This window comes from Hemiscyllium ocellatum, chromosome 26 (assembly GCF_020745735.1).
Source record: "Hemiscyllium ocellatum isolate sHemOce1 chromosome 26, sHemOce1.pat.X.cur, whole genome shotgun sequence".
NCBI classification, from domain to species: domain Eukaryota; kingdom Metazoa; phylum Chordata; class Chondrichthyes; order Orectolobiformes; family Hemiscylliidae; genus Hemiscyllium; species Hemiscyllium ocellatum.
In genome coordinates, this window is record NC_083426.1 from 12,642,437 (window position 1) to 12,665,625 (window position 23,189).

Genomic DNA, 23,189 nt, shown 5'->3' on the forward strand with positions numbered 1-23,189 from the left:
ATCTGACCTAGTCCTATTTACCAGCATTGGGCCCATATCCCTCTAAACCCTTCCTATTCATATACTCATCAGATGCCTTTTAAATGTTGCAATCATATACATTTCTATCAAAGAAACAAAAATATATTATCAAGGCAGAATGGAATATTGTTTTGAGGAGGTCTGTTCACATGATGGTATTTGATGCGTCCTTTTGGCTGGTACAAGACATTAGGTGAGTGTGAGTGATGGTGACAAGATGTTCGAAATAGATCCCTCAGATGTTGACGTTGCCATAGTATGTCGACAGGAAGGATTTGTTAAACGTGAGTGGATGCAGTAAAGAATGTTGCTGAGACTGGAGGGTTTAAGTTAGATGGAGAGTTGAATAGGCTGGGGCTTTTTTCCTTGAAGCTTTGGAGGCTAGGGATGACCTTACAGAGGATTATAAAGTTGTGAGGGCCATGGATACGTGAATAGCCACAGTCTATTCCCTTGGGTGGGGGAGTCCAAAACTGAAGGACATAGGTTTAAGATGAAAGAGGAAAGATTTAACAAGGATCTAAGGGGCAACTTTTTCATGCAGAGGGCAGTGCAGGTACAGAACACTGTCAGAGGAAGTAGTGGAGGTGGGTACAATGATCACATTTAAAAGGCATCTGGATGGATATATAAATAGGAAGGGTTTAGAGCGATATGGGCCAAATGCTGGCAAATGCAACTCGGGATGTCTGGTCAGTGTGCACGAGTTGGACTGAAGGTCTGTTTCTATGCTGTATGATTCTATGGCTCTATCTATGACTTTGTCAAAGAAGAACAAGGAACAAAGAAAATTACAGCACAGGAACAGGCCCTTCAGCCCTCCAAGCCTGCACTGATCCACATCCTCTACCTAAACCTGCCACCTATTTTCTAAGGGTGTGTACCCCTTTGCTCCCTGCCCATTCATGTATCTGTCTAGATACATCTTAAATGACACTATCATGCCCACCTCTACCACCTCCGCTGGCAACGCATTCCAGCATGCACCACCCTCTATGTGAAGGACTTTCCACACAATTCTCCCTCAAACTTTTCCCTTCTCACCTTGAACTCATGAGCCCCTAGTAACTGAGTCTCCCACTCTGGGTAAAAGCTTCTTGCTATCCACCCGGTCTGTACCTCTCATGACTTTGTAGACTTCAATCAGGTCACCCATCAACCTACGTCTTTCTAATGAAAATAATGCTAATCTACTCAACCTCCCTTCATAGCTAGTGTCCTCCATTCCAGGCAACATCCTGGTAACCTCCTCTCCACCCTCTCCAAAGCATCCACATCCATTTGGTAATGTGGCGACCAGAACTGTATGCAGTATTCCAAACATGACCGAACCTAAGTCTTATACAACTGTAACATGACCTGCCGACTGTTGTACTCAAGAACCCGTCAGATGAAGGTAAGCAATCCGTATGCCTTCTTGACCACTCTATTGACCTGCATTGCCACCTTCAGGATACAATAGACCTGAAAACCCAGATCTCTCTTTACATCAATTTTCCCCAGGACCTTTCCTCATTTTCCTCATTTCTGCTCCCCCCACTTACCCCAGTTCCAACCTGCCAATTCAGCCTATCCTTATGCCCAGTCCTACATGCCATTCGTCCTTCCCACCTATCCGATCCACCGTCCTCCCTGACCTATCACCTTCATCCCAACCTCCATCCACCTATTGCACTCTCAGCTACCTTCTCCCAGCCCCACCGTCCTCCCATTTATCTCTCCACCCCGGAGGCTCTCTGCCTCATTCCTGATGAAGGGATTTTGCCTAAACCATCAATTTTCCTGTTCCTCGTATGCTGCCTGGCCTGCTGTGCTTTTCCAGCATCACTCCAATCTAGACTCTGATCAACAGCATCTGTAGTCCTCACTTTTGCCCTTTTCCATTTACTGTACAGTTCACTCTTGAATTGGATCTTTCAAAATGCATCACCTCGCATTTGCCCAGATTGAACTCAATCTGGCATTTCTTTGTCCAACTTTCCAATCTATCTATATTCTGTTGTATTCTCTGGCAGTCCCCTTCACTATCTGCTACTCCATCAATCTTAGTGTCATCTACAAACTTGCTAATCAGACCACCAATACCTTCCTCCAGATCATTTATGGATATCACAAACAACAGTGGTCCCAGCACGGATCCCTGTGGAACACCACTGGTCAAAGCTTCCACTTTGAGAAGCTCCTTACCACTTCCACTCTCAGTCACGTGTTGCCTAGGCAGTTTTTTTATCCATCTAACTAGTACACGCTGGACCCCATGCGACTTCACTTTCTCCACAGCCTACCATGTGGAACCTTATCAAATGCCTTACTGAAGTCCATGGAGATGGTGAGTCCTATTTTCACAGTTAAAATTTACAGAACACCAGGTTATAGTCCAACAGGTTTAATTGGAAGCACACTAGCTTTCGGAGCGACGCTCCTTCATCAGGTGATTGTGGAGGGCTCAATCGTAACACAGAATTTATAGCCGGCATCTCCAAATCATGCCTATTTTCACAGTCAGCCAATTGTGGAACAACTGGGTGTTTATCTGGTGGCAGCTGGAACTTGTGTCATGTTAAGTCAATGCTTGATGGAGATCTTTCCATTTTCATTTGTGATTCACATACTCGTTTTGCAGAATTCACTTCATATTTCCACGCTATTTGCTCGAGCTGCTGACAGTAAGTATCAGAAATTGTCGTCTGTTATAAACACTGAGGAATTGAGTCTTTGAATTTCCAATGGTTCTAACAGAGTAAAAAGAAACAAAATATCAAACACAATGGAAATGAGAAGTGAAAATTAAACAGAAATAGAGAGTGGTGGATGCACACAGCAAGTCAGACCATATGTTTGGAGAAAATAAATAAGGAGCTCTGCTAAAGATCTGGCCAATATTTATTTGGTCATATCTCATTGTTACTCGTGAGATTTTTCTCCATAGATATTATGCACTTCATCTCCTGTTTCAGACACTATCAAACATTCAAAAGTCCTTCCTTAACTGTAAAATGCTGAGGGCCATTCAAAGGTCATGAAAGGTGCTATATAAATGTTAAAGCCTCCTTTCTTTAAACAAGTGCCCAATTGTGAACCCACACTGACCCTTTCCTGTTCTCTGTATCACAGTCTGGTTTACATTGTGGTCGGTGCACTGGGGGCCATGATCATTGTTTTTGCTGTTTCTCTGCTTTTGTACCTGAGGCAAGTTAAGAAGGGTAAGTGTCGCTTTCTCCTTAATCATTTCATGAAATGTCAATCGCTTGCTATATGAATTGTAATTCATTGTAAATAGCAAACATTAATTAACAAATTGGAGTAACTTGTTCCACCTTCTGGTCCAGATGGATATAAGCTAGAAGAATAATAATTAATGTTTCTCACTAATAAGAGGTGGAGTCTGGAGGAAGGGGAAGTCTACATTGGTTTAGACTGACAGAAGTGAATGACAGGAAGTGATTTGGTCAATTGAAATTTAGATAGACCTTTATGTAATGTATTGTTGAAATATGTACATTACAATTGCAAGTATTGAGGACTTCATAAGTGGAATTTCTCCCATTTGATCCAATAGTAATCAGTTGCAGTCAATTTCAGGAGCAGTACTTCCTCTCTAAGAGAATTAGATGGAGAGTCAGATGCCCAATATTGACCGATTCCTGATGAAGGGCTCTGGCCCAAAACGTTGAATTTCCTGTTCTTAGGATGCTGCCTAACCTGCTGTGCTTAAACCAGCAACACATTTTCAGCTCTGATCTCCAGCATCTGCAGACCTCACGTTTTACTTGAATATTGACTGATTGCCCAGTTTGTTTCTGGATTCTCTGTAGGATCTTGTCAGGGTAAAATCTGATGGAAAACTCAGCAGTTGTGCCAGCATTTGTGGGAAGAAAGCAGAGTTAACATTTTGGGTCCAGTGTCTCTTCATCTTCATCTGCCAGACCTGCTCAGCTTCTCCAGCAACCTCAGGTCTTTTCCAGATCTCCAGCATCTGCAGCTCTGTATTTTATAAAATCTAATGAGGTTTAGTTTACTGTCAAGTAGATCTCTGTTAAGACCAAGATGATTCTTTCTCTACTATTTCTGTTTATTTAAGGGGAAATCTCTCAGTGAGTGGTCTTTTCCTATGAATGCCTGAATTCCCCAAGTTCCCAACAATCTATTGGTTTCTGCTTTCAATGCACCCAGTATCTGAGTGTTCACAACTGTCTGGGAGAGGCTTCTGAAGTTTCACTCATCTTTGTGTGAATACATTTTGCCCAATCTCGGTCCTAATTTGGCCCACCCTTTATTCTGAGACCGTGACACTCAGCTCCAGGATCCCTGGCCAAAAGAAACAGTTTATCAACGTTTGCCTGTCAAGTCTGGCGTGGTGGCTGAGTTGTTAGTACTGCTGCCTCACACAGCACTAGAGACCCAGGCTTGATTCCAGCCTCGGGTAACTGTGTGGAGTTTGCATATTCTCCCTGTCTGCATGGGTTTTCTCCGGGTGGTCCAGCTTCCTCCTCCAGTTCAAAGATGTGCAGGTTCAGTGGGTTGGCCATGTTTCATTCGAGAATCACAAAGCCCTCCGCTTCTTCCTTTCCCGCCGCACTAACCAGTACCCTTCCACTGACACCCTCCTTCGACTGACTGAACTGGTCCTCACCCTGAATAACTTCTCTTTTCAATCCTCCCACTTCCTCCAAACTAAAGGAGTTGCCATGGGCACCCGCATGGGCCCCAGCTATGCCTGCCTCTTCGTAGGATATGTGGAACAGTCCATCTTCCGCAACTACACTGGCACCACCCCCCACCTTTTCCTCCGCTACATCGATGACTGTATCGGCGCTGCCTCGTGCTCCCACGAGGAGGTTGAACAGTTCATCAACTTTACTAACACCTTCCATCCCGACCTGAAATTCACCTGGACTGTCTCAGACTCCTCCCTCCCCTTCCTAGACCTTTCCATTTCTATCTCGGGCGACCGACTCAACACAGACATCTATTATAAACCGACTGACTCCCACAGCTACCTGGACTACACCTCCTCCCACCCTGCCCCCTGTAAAAACGCCATCCCATATTCCCAATTCCTTCGTCTCCGCCGCATCTGCTCCCAGGAGGACCAATTCCAACACCGCACAACCCAGATGGCCTCCTTCTTCAAGGACCGCAGATTCCCCCCAGACGTGATCGACGATGCCCTCCACCGCATCTCCTCCACTTCCCGCTCCTCCGCCCTTGAGCCCCGCTCCTCCAACCGCCACCAAGACAGAACCCCACTGGTTCTCACCTACCACCCCACCAACCTGCGCATACAACGTATTATCCGCCGCCATTTCCGCCACCTCCAAACGGACCCCACCACCAAGGATATATTTCCCTCCCCTCCCCTATCAGCGTTCCGCAAGGACCACTCCCTTCGTGACTCCCTTGTCAGATCCACACCCCCCACCAACCCAACCTCCACCCCCGGCACCTTCCCCTGCAACCGCAGGAAATGTAAAACTTGCGCCCACACCTCCACACTCACTTCCCTCCAAGGCCCCAAGGGATCCTTCCATATCCGCCACAAGTTCACCTGTACCTCCACACACATCATCTATTGCATCCGCTGCACCCGATGTGGCCTCCTCTATATTGGTGAGACAGGCCGCTTACTTGCGGAACGCTTCAGAGAACACCTCTGGGCCGCCCGAACCAACCAACCCAATCACCCCGTGGCTCAACACTTTAACTCCCCCTCCCACTCCACCGAGGACATGCAGGTCCTTGGACTCCTCCACCGGCAGAACACAACTACACGACGGCTGGAGGAGGAGCGCCTCATCTTCCGCCTGGGAACCCTCCAACCACAAGGTATGAATTCAGATTTCTCCAGCTTCCTCATTTCCCCTCCCCCCACCTTGTCTCAGTCGGTTCCCTCAACTCAGCACCGCCCTCCTAACTTGCAATCCTCTTCCTGACCTCTCCGCCCCCACCCCACTCCGGCCTATCACCCTCACCTTGACCTCCTTCCACCTATCCCACCTCCATCGCCCCTCCCCCTAGTCCCTCCTCCCTACCTTTTATCTCAGCCGGCTTGGCTCTCTCTCTCTTATTCCTGATGAAGGGCTTATGCTCGAAACGTCGAATTCTCTATTCCTGAGATGCTGCCTAACCTGCTGTGCTTTGACCAGCAACACATTTGCAGCATGTTTCATTGTCCAGGTATGTGCAGGCTGAATGGATTACCCATGGGATTTTCAGAGGTACAGTAATAGAGAAGGATGCATGGGTCTGGGTGGGATGGTCTTCGGAGGGTTGGTGCAGACTCAATGGGCCAAATGGCCTGCTTCCCCACTGCAGATATCATTGATGCTATGATTCTAAGTTCCTTCAGAATTTTAGACATTTCAATGTTGTTACTTTTCAATCATCAAAACGCCAGGGAATATAAGCTCATCCTACTCAAGCCCTCCCTGTAAAACAATTTCCATCCAGAATAGCGAACCCAAGGATAAGTGGGCCCTTCGCGGAGCCCAACACTACAAACAGCACGGCACATGGATTCACTGCTTCCCCATATGATACACTGATCCCTTCGCAACAAAATATAAAATTTTATTTGCCTGTGTATGGTGATGAATCGGAGGTCTTGTAAGGCAATAACAGCATCCCTGCCTCTTCACATGAAATCCTGGGTTGATGGAAAGGAAGGATGTTCATAACACAGCAGCCAAACAGGTTAGCTAACGCTAATGCCTTCACACACAGAATTTAAGAAGAATAAGAGAGCAAATCAATGTCAGGCTGCAACATGTCATCAGTTTTGCCTTTTTAAAATATCCATCATCCCTATTCCAGGTATTTCAATTATGGTGTAATTTTTCAGGTAAAGATGGTGTAGGTGCTGGAACAGATAATGCTTTTGAGAATCAGGTAAGGAGATCAAGTTTGAATTTTTTGAATCATAATCATAAATTAACATAATGAACTAGCAGCACAGAAACAGGCCAATCAGAACACCTGGTCCCTGCTGGACACTCAACACCTACATTCCCCCCACCCATCTCCAACTAACCCGAACAACAGAAGCTTCTCACTCTTTTGTCTCTTGTCTTTCTTGAGATTCTGCTTCAAAGTGTCCATGCTACTGACTGAACTAGCTTCTAGCTTGGTGAAACTTTGAACATTCTAATTGATGGGCATAAAAAGAATTTGAGTCATCTTTACGATTAAAAATTAGACTTAGTTAAGCACTTAATCATGACTTTGTATTTGCTGACACTTTTCAACCTGCATTTGTATCTGTTTCTGTCGGGTTCAATGTAATCATAGAAAATCAGAAAAACATTAAGGAAAAGAAAATACTATCAATCCTCATGCTACTCTCCCCCAATATCTACTTCCACTAGTCACCATGACGACTCATGACGCATCCTCACTCCTCTTTGCATGAGTTGCATGTTTTCATCCTTCACTTGGGCTTCTTCAATCAGAATTCCAAATACCCACCACCCTTTGTATATAGAAGTGATTTTAAATATTTCTCCCAAATGGTCTGGCCCTAATTCTCACATTAAGGGTGGCACAGTGGCTCAGTGATGAGCACTGCTGCCTCAAAGCAGTAGGAACCCCAGGTTCGATTCCAGCCTCAGGTGACTGTCTGTGTGGAGTTTGCACATTCTCCCCATGACTGCGTGGGTTTCTTCCAGGTGCTCTGTTTTCTGCCCACCGTCCAAAGATGTGCAGGCTAGGTGAATTGGCCATGCTAAATTGCCCATAGTGTTAGATGCATTAGTCAGAGGAGAATGGATCTGGGTGAGTTACTCTTTGAAGGGTCGGTGTGGACTTGTTGGGCCAAAGGACTTATCCCTACATTGTAGAGAATCTAATCCAATCCCCACTAATTCAAATAGTGGGAATTGTTAATCTTTATCTACCCAGCTTTGTCCTTTTAATATCCTGAGATTTCAATCAGATCACCAACTACCTTTCTAAATTTGAAAGAAAACAGGCATAAATTTCTGCAAACCTCCTCATAACTTAACCCCAAACTTCTAGGTCATGTTCTTGTAAACCTACGTTGTATTCCCTCCAACGCCAAAATAGCCTTCCGGAGGTAGAGTGGCAAGATCTGCTCAGAGTCTCCAAGTGGGAACTAATCAGGATTTTGTGTAAGTGCTGCACCACTTCTGCATCCTTGTCCTCCAAATTAAGTTAGATTCCCTCTAGTGTGGAAACCAGCCCTTTGGTCCAGCAAGTCCACACCAACCCTCGAAGAGGAATCCACCCTGACCCATTTTCCTCTGACTAATGCACCTAACACTATGGGCAACTTAAAATGGCCGATTCATCTGGCCTGCACATCTTTAGACTTTGAAAGGTAACTCACACAGACACTGGGAGAATGTGTCTAATTCCACACAGACAGTTGCCTGAGGTGGGAATCGAATCCATGTCCTGAGCGCTGTGAAGCGACAGTGCTAACCACTGAGCCACTGTGCCACCCTAGACATAAAGGTCAGCATTTAGATTAGACTTACAGTGTGGAAACAGGCCCTTCGGCCCAACAAGTCCACACCGACCCGCCGAAGCACAACCCACCCATACCCCTACATTTACCCCTTACCTAACACTACGGGCAATTTAGCATGGCCAATTCACCTGACCCGCACATCTTTGGACTGTGGGAGGAAACCGGAGCACCCGGAGGAAATCCACGCAGACACAGGGAGAACGTGCAAACTCCACACGTCTGTCGCCTGAGTCGGGAATTGAACCCGGGTCTCAGGCGCTGTGAGGCAGCAGTGCTAACCACTGTGCCACCGTGCCGCCCACTAACAGTAGAGCTGTTTGCAATTTTCCACGCGGGAGGCGAACACGATCAAGACAGCATAGACAATTTGGCACTTTCCCACTCCACAGTTAATTCCCCGGGAAGCAAATCAAATTTTTTTGTGAACAGAAGTACAGCGGGAATGGAAACAGCATTTTAACAATGCTGTGACGTTGCAGCTGATCAGTAGAAATGGCAGTGGTGGGATTCGAACCCACGCCCCTGTCGAGACTGGAGCCTTAATCCAGCGCCTTAGACCGCTCGGCCACACTACCAGCATTCTGTTAGCTTCCCTGATGATTTACTTGATATTTTAAAGATCTTTGAACACCCAGATTTCTTTTGTCATCCATGATATTTAACTTCATGTCATCCAGAAAGTATCCTGATTGATCCTTTCTCATTCCAAAATGGACAAACTCACACTTGCTTGACATTGAACTCCACCTGTCACAATGTTGCCCATTCACTTAGTCTGTCAGTGTATCCCTTTGTGAATAAAGATGCTGTTGTCGACACTGACTGCCACACTGCCTAACTGCCACTTCACATCAGCACACGAGCTGGAAAGGACTGAAAGCACATACCATTGTTTTAAATGAAGACTAATGTGAACAGGTTTGTGTCGATGAAATTACCAGACCGAATTGTTTGTTTTATCGCTGGATAGCTTATAAAACTTGTAACAGTTTGTCAATTAATTTATGATAATCCAAAAATAGATTTCCTTTCATAGTAACACAAATCACCGTTAATCAAAAATGAATTCAAACTTTGTGTTTTTGTTTTAGCAAATAGTAAGAGCAGAAGAGAACATTGTATATTCAAGTATTCACAGTCAAATCAGGTCAAGACAGAGTGAAGGAACTGTCCATTTCAAGAATACTACAAATGGAGTCATATATGCAGATGTACACTTTCAAAAGAAGTCATCAGCACGGAGTGGTGAGACATCAAGTTGTTCAGCTAACAGGGGCAATGCCCTGGTTCAGAGCCAGCTTCCAGAGGACAATGTGGTCTCTTCAACAACAGAGAATCCACCAGAATCTGAAATGGCAATTTATGCTAATGTTAAATGTTAAAAAATCTATTCATGTGGATTTGTGATGAACATTTCTTCTTCTTACTTTGCAATTTGATTTCATCTGTGAAGCACAACCCTATTTTGAGAAATTCTTCAACGATTTGTGTTGTTACCTCCAACTCCACTTCTCGTCCTCACACTGTCGAGTAAAAATGAATGGTGCAGCAAGGACTACCCTGACTATAACCTGGCAGTGGGTTGGTGTCACAGTGAATGCAATTTTCATTTTTCTTGAACTCAACGAATGCCCTCCTCTGACAGCAGGTATTTCCAAAGTTAAATGCTCCCATGGGCATTTTGTAAGGTAAATTAATTTATCTGCTTACATGTGAGGACAGATCCCAAATTTGTCTTCAGATCATTTGATGCTGATTTCCATATTTACACTAGCCCTGGAAAATGTTGAACTTACTGAGTAGGACACTCACTAACAGAAAGGTTCCCCTCTTGTGTAGAGAGCTGACTTCATGAGAAGCATCACAAGCAGGATGCTACCATCAAGTCAAAAAATGGTTTTCTGAAAATGTTCTTACACAAATAAATCATGTGGAATATGAATTACAATGTCGGTGTTATACTAAGTATGTAGTATTTGAGTTTTTCGAAGAAGTAACAAAGAGGATTGATGAGGGCAGAATGGTGGACATGATCTATATGGACTTCATGAAGGCATTCGACAAGGTTCCTCTTGGCAGACTGGTTCACAAGGTTAGATCTCATGGAATATGGGGAGAACTGGCCATTTGGGTACAGAAATGGCTTGTAGGTAGAAGACAGAGGATAGTGGTGGAGGAGGATTGCTTTCCAGACTGGAGGCCTGTGACCAGTGGAGTGCCACAAGGATCTGTGATGGGTCCACCACCTTTTGTTTTGGCTGAAATAGGAAAAATTAAAAGGGATTTAACGGGTAACTTCTTCACACAGAGAGTGGTGCGTGCATAGAATTAGCTGCCAGAGGAAGTGGTGGAGGCTGGTACAATTACAACATTCAAAAGCATTTGGATGGGTATATGAGTAGAAAGAGTTTAGAGGGATATGGATAAAGTGCTGGCAAATGGGAATAGATTAGGTTAGGATATCTGGTCAGCTTGGATGAGTTGGACTGAAGGTTCTGTTTCTGTGATGTATATCTCTATGACTCTATGACATATTGTGGATCATATGAAATAGCAAATCCCTTCAGTTGTTCCTGATGAAGGGCTTTTGCCTGAAACGTCGATTTCGCTGCTCCTTGGATGCTGCCTGAACTGCTGTGCTCTTCCAGCACCACTAATCCAGAATCTGGTTTCCAGCATCTGCAGTCATTGTTTTTACAACGTACTGACTGTCCTGACCAGCCCAGGCTTGCAAACATCAAAAAACTATATCCAACATTACATGTGATTCCACAACTGCACAACAGTTGTAACATAATTCTGTGTGTACAAAGAGCATCTCTGACAACTAATTTTAAATTGTTCAGTTCCACATACAGTGTGGTGTAGATGTCCACATGAGAATTGACATATATTGACATAAATCAGCGCTCTATTTGTTGATAGAAAGAAAATACATCTGCACTGTGCCTTCTTTTTCTTTAAAGAAGTGATAGCTATTATTTTATTAATTATACAGTGCAATGTTCTGTCCAATCATTGTCAATTTGCTTGGTAGAAATGTAAGCAAAACTTGGCAGTTAATAGTCAATCATCATTATCTGGTGTATTTTCACTGATAACGCTTCCATCTGCGAACAAATCATCACAGCCTTCTGAGACAGTTAAAAAGATGTTATCCTTTTATATTTCTCGTGAATGTCCTGATGAGTGAAAGGTAAAAAAACTTCCACAAGGATTGAGGAAACACCCAGGAGAGAGTTCAGGAACACTTTGCTCAGAGAACAAGCTGCTGCCTGCTCAACGTTAAAGAGATTGACACACTCTGTACCAATGTCTAATTGTTCCTTGATGGAAGTGAATCATCTTCAATGGTCATGTGTTGTCTGCTCTTTTCTTTTATCCAATTAGCCAATGTATCAGATCTGTACTGTTGGTTCTTAATAAGTACAATAAGCTATCTGAAAATTCCTCACAATTGCCTGATTTTCTGTTTTAAGGAACTGAAACAGTTAAGCTCCTAAATGTAACAGATAGTATCAGACATTTGGGGAGGCAATGACCAAATGGTATTATTACTAAACTATTAAACTCGAAATTCAATGAATGCTTTGGGGACCCATGTTTGAATACTGCCATGGAATTCGATAAAATATATTTGGAATTTTAAAAAAATCGATGAAAACTCAGTACACAATTGGGAGGAAGTTGCCCTGGGAATTCTCAACACTGTCTCTGGGCCCTGTGAAGTCTCATGGCTGCAGGTTAAACATGGGAAAGGAATCCTCCTGCTGGTTGCCACATTGTCTCTCTCCTCAGCTGATGAATCAGTACTCCTCCATGTTGAACAACAACAGAAGGAAACACTGAGGTTGGCAAGGGTACAAACTACACTCTGGGTGGGGGCGGGTTCCAGTATCCATCACCAAAAGAGGCTCAGCAACAACATTATTGATTGAGCTGGTCAGGTCCTAAAGGCCATGGCTGCTGGACTGGATCTGTGGCAAGTGGTGAGGGAATCAACAAGAGGAAAAACACACTTGCCCTCACCCTTTCCAACCTATCAACTGTACATGCATCTATCCATGGCAGTATTAGGTAGAGTAACCACAGCACAGCCCTGGGGAAGATGTCCTGCGTTCCTACCTTGACAATAACTTCTACCATAGAAGTGGCACTACCAACATGCTAAATAGGACAGACTTTGAACAGGTCAAGAAAGGTAAGACTGGTCTCCTTTCTTTCAGAAGGACGTTGTGAAACTTGTAAGGGTTTAGAAAAAATTTACAAGGATGTTACCATGGTTGGATGATTTGAGCTATGGGGAAAGGCTGAATCAGCTCAGGTTGTTTTCCCTGGAGCGTCGGAGGCTGAGGGGTGATCTTACAGAGGTTTATAAAATCATGAGGGGCATAGATAGGATAAATAGACAAAGTCTTTTCCCTGGGTTCAGAGAGTCCAGAATTGGAGGGCCGAGGTTTAGGATGAGAGGGGAAAGATATAAAAGGGACCTAAGGGGCAACCTTTTCATACAGACGGCAGTGTGTGAGGGGAATGCACTGCCAATTACAACATTTAAAAGGCAAGTGGATGGGTGTATGAATAAGAAGGATTTGGAGGAATATGGGCTGAGTGCTGGCAGGTGGAACTAGATTGGGTTGGGATATTTGGTCGGCATGGGCAAATTGGACCGAAGGGTCTGTCTCCGCGCTGTACATCTCCATGATTCTATAGCACCTGCAGAGATGTTCTGGCTCTACAAACAGCTCATTGACTGCAGTAGTCTACAACATCTGGGTAAATACATGTGGAATAGGCCTTAAGTAAAACCAGGAGCTAGAATAGAATTGGCAAATACCAGAGAATTATTGATAGTGAGTTTGATTATCCAAATTGGAGCAGTTAGAGCAAGATATAACGAGGGTGACAGTGGAAAATGAGAAAGATTGTGGAGAGGGTTCGGAGGAGGTTCAGAAGAATAAGATTAAGTGAAAAACAGTCCAGAAATAACTGCTCGAAGGCACTTTTCTGTGTTCCTTACAGCTCAGTAAAAACATCAAGGGAACAAGTTATCAATTTATAACTCAAGGATGCCAGAGCTACTCTGAGAAAATTACTTCAACATCAAAGCATTGCATGCCATGAAGAAGAACATACACCTTCTGAGGCCAACATTTCCAACTCCAGTCACAAACTAGGTAAAAACAAGGACTGCAAATGCTGGAATCCAGAGTCTAGATTAGAGTGGTGCTGGAAAAGCACAGCAGGTCAGGCAGCATCCGAGGAGCAGGAAAATCGATGTTTCAGGCCAAAGCCCTGAATCAGGAATAGAGGCAGGGTGCCTGCAGAGTAGAGAGTGCTCGCAAACTAGGCTGTAGCAACCCACAGTAGCTGCAAGCTCTCCCAGTGAGCAATTAGTCTTCATGCTTGCTGGGGCAGCCATTTCCCTGCTGACTTCAGGCTTTATTTATCTGATTTATTTAATTTCATAAATTTTGATATATTTATTGTTATTTTCACTGTAGTTCGGTGCATGTGTCAATTGTTGTTTTGTGTTCCCTACAGGCAGATCGCACCGTAATTATATTACCGATATTAGTCCCTGTATTAGAGAGATAATACAATTGAAAGCAAACCTGCCCTCACTCTGCTGCCTTGTAGAACAAAGCACAGCTGGTATGTGCGGTCACCTGAACCATGGCAACAACCGAGGCAAGAGGAAGTGACTCAGGAAATCCCTTTGTGGTTAAAGAGGATGTCACATTGTGCAGAGACCGCTGTCACCAGCTGTGGTTTGGGTCCTGGGGGAAGGACAGAGATTGTAAAAGAAAGTACCTTAGAAAGCATCCTATCCAGATGCATCACAGTGTGGTGTGGCAATGCTCTGTCCAAGACTTTAAGAAACTACAGAGAGTCATGACCATAGCCCAGTCCATCACACAAACCAGCCTCCCATCCATTCACTCCATCTATACTTCCTGATGTCTCAGGGAAGCAACCAATATAATCAAAGACCCTTCCCAAACTCGGTTAAACTCTCTTCACCCGTCTTCCTTCAGGCAAAGGATATAAAAGATTGAATGCATGTCTGAGTACTTTCAAGAACAGCTTCTTTCCCGCTGTTATCAGATTTTTGCACTGACCTCTCACATGTTAGTGTTGACCTCTCTCTCTCTGCACCTTCTCTATGGCTGTAACACTGTATTTCGCACGTGTTTTGCTCCCATGATGCACTTTGTATGGTACAATCCGCCTACACAACACACAAAACAACACTTTTCACTGTGTCTCGGTACATGTGACAACAATAAGTCAATCAATGTACAGGTATCCCCTGCTGTCCCAAAGTAGAGCGTTCCTATGAAACTCTTCGAAAGCCAAAATGGTGTAAAGTGAAGAAACATTCATTTATTTGGGAAAAAATTCACCTTTTTGCATGAAAACAATAATCCTCTCTGGATTTCTTTCATTTAGCGAAAACAGGTCCTAATGTAGGTCTTTTGTAAAAGTGAAGTGGTGTAAAGTGAACTTTTGAAAAGCAGTGGATACCTGTATGTGAGTTCTAACGTGTTTCTCCTCATGCAAGAATGAGAAATGTGTAGAATCAGAGTTGGAGAGCAATCAGTTTGAAGCAGATTGCCCAAGCCATATGTTTCGCAGTAGGCCTCATCTTCCGACTAGGAACCCTCCAACCACAAAGGATGAACCTAGATTTCTCCTGTTTCCTAATTTCCCCTCCCCCCCACCTTATCTAGTCAAATCCCTCGAACTCAGCACCGCCTTCCTAACCTGCAATCTTCTTCCTGACCTCTCCGCCTCCACCACCACTCTGGCCTATCACCCTCACCTTGACCTCCTTCCACCTATCGCATTTCCAACGCCCCTCTCCCAAATCCCTCCTCCCTACCTTTTATCTTAGCCTGCTGGACACACTTTCCTCATTCCTGAAGAAGGGCTCATGCCGGAAACGTCGATTCTCCTGCTCCTTGGATGCTGCCTGACCTGCTGCGCTTTTCCAGCAACACAATTTCAAGCCATATTAGATTACTTACAGTGTGGAAACAGGCCCTTCGGCCCAACAAGTCCACACCGACCCGCCGAAGCGTAACCCACCCATACCCCTACATTTACCCCCTACCTAACACTACGGGCAATTTAGCATGGCCAATTCACCTAACCTGCACATTTTTGGACTGTGGGAGGAAACCGGAGCACCCGGAGGAAACCCACGCAGACACGGGGAGAACGTGCAAACTCCACACAGTCAGTCGCCTGAGGCAGGAATTGAACTCAGGTCTCTGGCGCTGTGAGGCAGCAGTGCTAACCACTGTGCCACCGTGCCGCCCTAAATATGTTCCCTCAATTATTAAAGAAAATTGAAGCAGGACACTGTGACTAAAGGCTGCTCGAGAAACCAAAGAATGAAATAAGAATGGCATTGGAGGGAGAGTTTCTGCATTCCCACTGTCTGGAATGAGGTCTGTTGGCTGGTCTTTATTCTTTGGGAGTTTGTGCTGTTTCGGTCACAGTGTAGTCTACAAGACAATATAAGGTGAAGGTTATAATTAATTTATAATGATATTAATTTATAATTATTCTGAGCACCTTGTAAGTATTTCAAAAAAACATTGCTCACAGATATCGTAAAGAAAAAAAGCTTGTATTTATATCAATCCTTCCATGTCCTCAGGATGAAACACACTATTTAACTAACCATGTGAGAAATTTCTGAAATCTTTCTGAAGTTACAAATGACACATCAAGTGGATTATTTGTTCGGAATAGCGTCAGGCTTCTTGATCCTTGCTGTAGCTGCAGCATCAAGATCTGAGTGGCCTTCATTTCAAATTGGGGCCATTCGAGTCACTGATCAACTTCACAGCAAAGGCAGCAGGGGATCACCCAGCCATTCCAGGATGCAAAATTGTGTGGGGGGTGGGGGGAGAGGGCGAGCAGCAATGTCTGTAGAAACATTGAAGATAGGAGCAGGAGTGGGCCATTTGGCCTTTTGACACTGCTCCCCCATTCATTCTGATCATCCAATTGAGAACCCTGAGGTACATAAGGAAAGAGTCAATGGCCAAATCTGTGTGCAAGGTGCAGTTTAATCTGGGGAAGTAGGAGTTCATCTGCTTTCTAGTATCTGAGAAGGAAGTGGGAGCAAACGGTTAATGTCAGTCAGTTAGTGGCGTAACTGATGATCTAATTATGATATTGAGAGAACACTCAGAGAGAGAATCTGAGATGGAGAAGCAGCTCTCTGTATTAGATTGCTGTAGTATATATTTTGTGAATAAAGAGTTGGAATTGCTTTACCGTGACTATCTCCACATTACTATCAGAGTAGATAAGGACAGCCAACCAATTGAATAGTACAGGGACAGTGCCAAACGGAGCCTTAGAGAGACGTACAGGAAGACCATAGTGCAGACCTCCGTTCCATGGTCAGCCTCATCTCACACCACAATGGCAGCACAGTGGGCATCATTTAGAGGTACCTGATGCCAGTAATTGATAAACCCACAGGATGACCTGCCAGCTTCAGAAAAGAAGATAAATGAGGGTGAGAGCTGTCAAAGACTTCAGAAACAAGGAACACCTTAAAATTGGGTAAACTTTGAAGGGAAAGAAAGGCAGAACAATGGAACAGCTCAAGATGTTGATGCTAAAAGTGTAAGTAAAGGACCAGGGAGACTTGATTTTGGACAAGAATACAGGGTGTCTTAGAATTACAGAGTGTGTTTCCCAATTCAAGAGATAGGTGCCATCTTTAAAAGTGGCTGCCATGATCCAGTTGCAACCCTGACACACAGCATTAGTGAGAATGAGAAAGGACCATTTCTTAGTCAAGTTCTGAATAGGGCATTTAACTGGAACTAAGATCATGATGGAAAGCACTTACAATACTTTTCAGAAGTGTGTTTCTGATTGATTGCTCTATTATGGTCAAGAGAAGGAAGTCTTCAATCTTGTAATGCCGGATATGATCTGGGATATCTTGGGTAGATTTGACACCACCAATCCATCATGCTGGCATTAATCTGAGCCATTGATATCATGTGGGGAAGGATGCCCTCTGACGTCCCTGGCAGAAGACAAACTCAGTGTTGATGAACAGTAAATAGGGTTAGTCCATGATATTTAATGGTGGTTGGATTAAATCTAAGATACAGGATTATCTCTTGTGAAACATCTTTAGTTGCATGTTGTGTATAGTTTGGGCTTGGACTTGCTGGAGTTCAGAAGAGCGTAGGAAGTTGAGAAGTGACCTGATAGAAGTGTATAAAAGACTGAGAGATATAGATAGAGTTGATGGCAGTTGTCTTTTCCCTGAGATGGGGAATTTCAAGACTCAGGGGCACATTGTTCACAGGAGAGGAGAGAATAATCAGTAAATTACTGCTGTTATTTTACTATCTGTACACTGACAACAATCCTGCCTTTTCTGCCCTCAAGATCCTTCACATTGATCTCTCTCTCCCATCGTGAACCATCCTTTGCTGAACTTTAATTCTCTTCCTCTCCCATTTGAGGTCTCTCATCATCTTCCTGGGTCACCTGTTGTATCTGCCCCTTGAGCCCTGAAAATGCAGCCCCTGAGCCCACAATGAGTCCACACACTCCCCTCTCCTCCCTGGATGAAACCCTCCTTCTCCAGTCGAAGTAAGGACCCTTCAGCACCTGTACCCTCCTTCACACTGATCCCCAGCCAACTCCAATCCAGGCCTGTCACTCAGGCTGCTCTCCAGGGGGGCGGGGCAACATTTTGATGATGTCACACACGGTGGAGTTAGAGCCCACAGCGGGCAGCACAAACCCAATTTCAAGATTGTCCCAAAACTTGACCAGTGGGATAAGAAAATATCTCGACTGTTTCAATCATTCCCTGGGAATTTGGAACACCCTGAGGCTCTGATAAGCATTTATATTAATGATTACCTTCATCACATACTGGATGGAATGTAGCTGATTAAAATGAATCTGTTTATGTTATGCATTTCTTCCCAGTTAAATTTCTGAAATATTGACTCCTCAGTTTCAGGTGCTTTATGGGCAGAGAAACACGTGATGGGAATTTTGGGAAGAGCGATCATGATATATTGTCACGACGGAGCACAGTGGTACCAATCAAATATTAAACATTGGAGTCACGTTTGGAGTCGTTGTTCTGATGTTCTAGCAACAATAAATTGGCCAGAACATCAATCACTGATAACCAAACACAAGGAATATTTCTTGTCACAGTGAAGAATTTTTAATGGGGAAATGCAGGATGGTACAGATGTGGGGTTGAGCCTCCTGCCCTTGACCCAATGTTTACTGTAAAGCTGCACATCTCTGACGGTAAAGGTCTCAGTGATATTTTTTATTACTCTTTGTTGAGATGACTGGTCATTATTTAATCCCGGAAGAAACTTGACAAAGTTTTGGGAGTATTTGATGTTTCGGTTACATTCAATTTCTCAATAGTTGTTTCTTTCCCACAGAAGCTGTCTCCACTCACCAACTTGGAATTTTATCCCCAACAAATGTCTCATGTTCTGGAGGTTCAGTGACAGTCTCCTGTGAGTCTGCCCGAGGATCCCTCCCCATTCACTACACATGGTCTGAGAAGATGCCATCTTAAGATTCAAAGATCTCTTACACTAATAAACTGGATCTACATTGTCAATCCTTCACACAGCAACATCATCAATATTACTGCACAGCCTCAAATACTCAGGGAACAAAACCCAGTGAAATAACAGAGAAGAAGAAGTAACAAAGAGGATTGATGAGGACAGAGCAGTAGATGTGATTTATCTGGACATCAGTAAGGCTTTCGACAAGGTTCCCCATGGAATGTAGATGATTAAAATATATCTGTTTATGTTACGCATTTCTTCCCAGTTAAATTTCTGAAATATTGACTCCTTAGTTTCACGTGCTTTATGGACAGAGAAACACGTGATGGGAATTTTGGGAAGAGCGATCACAATATATTGTCACAACGGAGCACAGTGGTTAGCAAGGTTAGCTCTCACAGAATACAGGGAGAACTAGCCATTTGGATGCAGAACTGGCTCAAAGGGTGGTGGTGGAGGGCTGTTTTTCAGACTGGAGGCCTGTGACCAGTGGAGTGCTACAAGAATCAGGTGCTGGACCCTCTATTTTTTCTCATTTACATAAATGATTTGGATGTGAGCATAAGACGTCCAGTTAGTAAGTTTGTAGATGACATCAAAATTGGAGGTGCAGTGGACATCGAAGAGGGATGCCTCAGATTACAACAGGATATTGACCAGATGGGTCAATGGGCTGAGAAGTGGCAGATGGAGTTTAATTCAGATAAATGTGAGGTGCTTCATTTGAGAAAGCAAATCTGAGCAGGACTTTTACACTTAATGGTAAGGTGCTAGGGAGTGTTGCTGAACAAAGAGACCTTGGAATGCAGGTTCATAGCTCCTTGAAGGTCGCAGGTAGATAGGATAAAGAAGAACAAAGAAAGAACAAAGAAAATTTACAGCCCACGAACAGGCCCTTCAGCCCTCCAAGCCTGAGCTGATCCAAATGTACTGTCTAAACCTATCGGTCTATTCCTAAGCAGCTGTATCCCTCTACTCCCCATCTACTCATGCATTTATCCAGACGCAACTTAAATGAATCAACCATCCCTGCCTCTACCACCTCTGCTGGCAACACATTCTAAACGCCCACCAACCTCTGTGTGAAGTACTTGCCGCGTGGATCCACCTTAAACTTTCCACCTCTCACCTTGAAAGTGTGACCTCTCGTTATTGAATCCTTCACCCCGGGAAAAAGCTTGTATCTATCCACCCTTCTATACCCTTCATGACTTTGTAAACCTCAATCAGGTCCCTCCTCAATCTCCTTTTTTCTAATAAAAATAAATCTAACCACTCAACCTTTCTTCATTGCTAGCACCTTCCATACCAGGCAACATCCTTGTAAACCTTCTCTGCACCCTCTCCAAAGCGTCCACATTCTTTTGGTAATGTGGCGACCAGAACTGTACACAGTATTCTAAATGCAGCCGAACCAATGTCTTGTACAATGTTAACATGACTTGCCAGCTCTTCTCCTCAATACCCCGTCCAATGAAGGCAAGCGTACTATATGCTTTCTCGACCAATCTATCTACCTCTGCAGCAACCTTCAGCGTACAATGGACCTGCACTCCAAGATCTCTCTGCTCATCAACTTTTCCCAAGGCTCTTCCATTCATTGTATAATTTGCTCTAGAATTAATCTTGCCTAAATGCATCACCTCACATTTGTCTGGATTGAAAACTATCTGCCACTTTTCCGCCCAACTCTCCAGTCTATCTATATCCTTCTGTATTCTCTAACAGTCCCTTATGCTTTTGTTATATGTGAATTCTGTCTAGGTATTCTAAATCTCCAGAGAATAGTCCCTGACACTCGGCTAACTACTCTACACTAGGGCTATGGTTCAAATCAACCGGGTTCTGCCTCCACACTCTGCTGACCGCGGACTGTCCTTTAACCCTTGACTTCAAGGGAGACTGTCCACAAGGTCCCGTCCTAGGAGGCGAACTCCAAGCTGTCAGCACCAGCCCTTATCCCCTCCGGCTACCGCTTTTCCCGTGGCAAATCGAAATGCTGCGAGACACACAAACGAGCAACAGATGTTTATTCAAACTTGCAAGTTCGGGCGTCTTCCAAAAAGGACTTCGGAAGAATCGCGACGAAAGATTTTATAGCACTAATATTTATACATTATTCTTACATTCAAAAACATTAGTGACAATTCCATTGGTTAAAACATTTCATGCTTTTCTCTGCCAATTCTTTAATTAAATGTTATAATTAAATGTTATATTGTTTTAACAATTCTGCTGGTTAAAGCATTTCTTGGTTATCTGCATGTCATAAAAGAGTTTCTATTGTATTTTGCCCTCTGTGTCTAGCTAAAGCATTCCTTGGTATCTTGCCCAAGGTTACCATGTTCCTGGCATAACAGAGGTGACTTCTAGTTCATGCTTCCATATGGCCTAGCTGAACATCAGTCTCATAATTTAGCCTTTATTCATTAAACCTTAGTTTTAGTACAGAAATTACCCCACTCATACCAAGAGTGTGTGTGTGTGTGAGAGAGAGAGGTGTGTAGAGTGTGTGTGTGAAGTGTGTGTGTATGTGTGTGTGTGCGTGTGTGTGTGAGAGGTGTGTGTGGAGTGTGTGTGTAGGTGTGTGTGTGTGTGTGGTATGTGTGAGGGGTGTGTGTGTGTGTGTGTATATGTGTAAGGTGTGTGTGTGTAGAGGTGTGTGTGTGTATGTGTGTGTGTAAAGTGTGTAGTGTGTGTGTGTGTTAGGTGTGTGTGTGGGGGGGGTATGTGTGAGGTGTGTGTGTGTATGTGTAAGGTGTGTGTGTGTGTAGAGGTGTGTGTGTATGTGTGTGTGTGTAAAGTGTGTAGTGTGTGTGTGTGTTAGGTGTGTGTGTGGGGGGGGTATGTGTGAGGTGTGTGTGTGTGTGTATATGTGTAAGGTGTGTGTGTGTGTGTAGAGGTGTGTGTGTGTGTGTAAAGTGTGTAGTGTGTGTGTGTGTGTGTTAGGTGTGTGTGAATGCATGAGTAGAATGTGTGTGTGTGTGTGTGTGTGTGTGTGTATATGAATGCATGAAACTGCAGAAATTACATTAACCATATCAATCCCCCCTGTCTTTTTATACAGTCTGTAATTTCTGCAGCATAATCATGGCCTGTCTATCCCAATCAGCCTCAGGATCGTCCGCATCAGTTTGGAGGTGAATGCCCACTACTGTACGCGGGTCGCCCTTCATAAGGGCCGTCTCAATAAGGCGGGTAATCAGGCCACGCAGACAGGGAATTATACAACAGCCCAAAGCGACTAAAACCCCTGTTACCACCAGAAGTGTAATCACTACTGAGACCATCACCCCCTTCCATTTACCGAACCACCGCTCTAGCCAGCCAGTCCAATCAGTATTTACACCTGAATTCTCAGCTATTTCCTCGGCCAGCGCCTGGAGACCCTCCAAGGCACGGGTGACCGAGCCGTCAGGGGCCGTATTGTTGGGAATAAAAGTGCAACATTGAGAGCCGATCATGGCACAAACACCTACCTTTTCAGCTAAGTGCATATCCAAGGCCAGCCTATTCTCCCAAGCCATACGACTGGTGGCATCCAGTTGTTCCGCCAGGCCCTTTACTGCATCTCTAGTATAGTTAGTAAATCGTGCTTGGTTATAATAAATGTAGTTTATCCAATCGACATTCTTATTAATAGTGACCCACCAGAACAGGGACGACTCAAAGCCTGCTGCAATTTGGTTACGAGCTTTGAACTCATCAGGTACCCCCCCAGGGACCCCTATTGAATCAAGATAAATCTTATCATCAAAAGAAGTCGGTAACAGCGATCTCTTATCCCTTCCCTTTCTCCCGACTATCTGTTCTCCCTCAAATGCCAAGGTGAATGGAATTGCCAATTGTACAATTGCACATATCCCCTTCCAATCTGGGGGTAGGGTGGGTCTCAGTACTTTGCCTCCACATTACCACCACAGATCCGCTCGGGGAACATTTAAAGCTGAGTAGTTTCTTCCTTCCTCCGCTTCAGTAACGTTTTTAATTGCTGAACACAATCTCAGCTCCCTCAAATCGCGAGATCGACCTTGTCTGTGCACACACGACGTGTGGTTTCCAACAGCAGCCGAAAA

General features: G+C 44.2%; 1 non-coding gene and 1 pseudogene across 1 annotated transcript; one reads left to right on the forward strand and one right to left on the reverse strand.

Annotated features, from left to right (window-relative positions):
* The window catches only part of LOC132828090 (Fc receptor-like protein 5), a 47,386-nt pseudogene extending 28,136 nt beyond the window's left edge, over positions 1-19,250 (forward strand).
* Positions 9,003-9,084, reverse strand: trnal-aag (transfer RNA leucine (anticodon AAG)). The gene has a single exon. It is a non-coding gene; the product is annotated as a tRNA-Leu (tRNA).
* Positions 19,251-23,189: the final 3,939 nt, after the last annotated feature.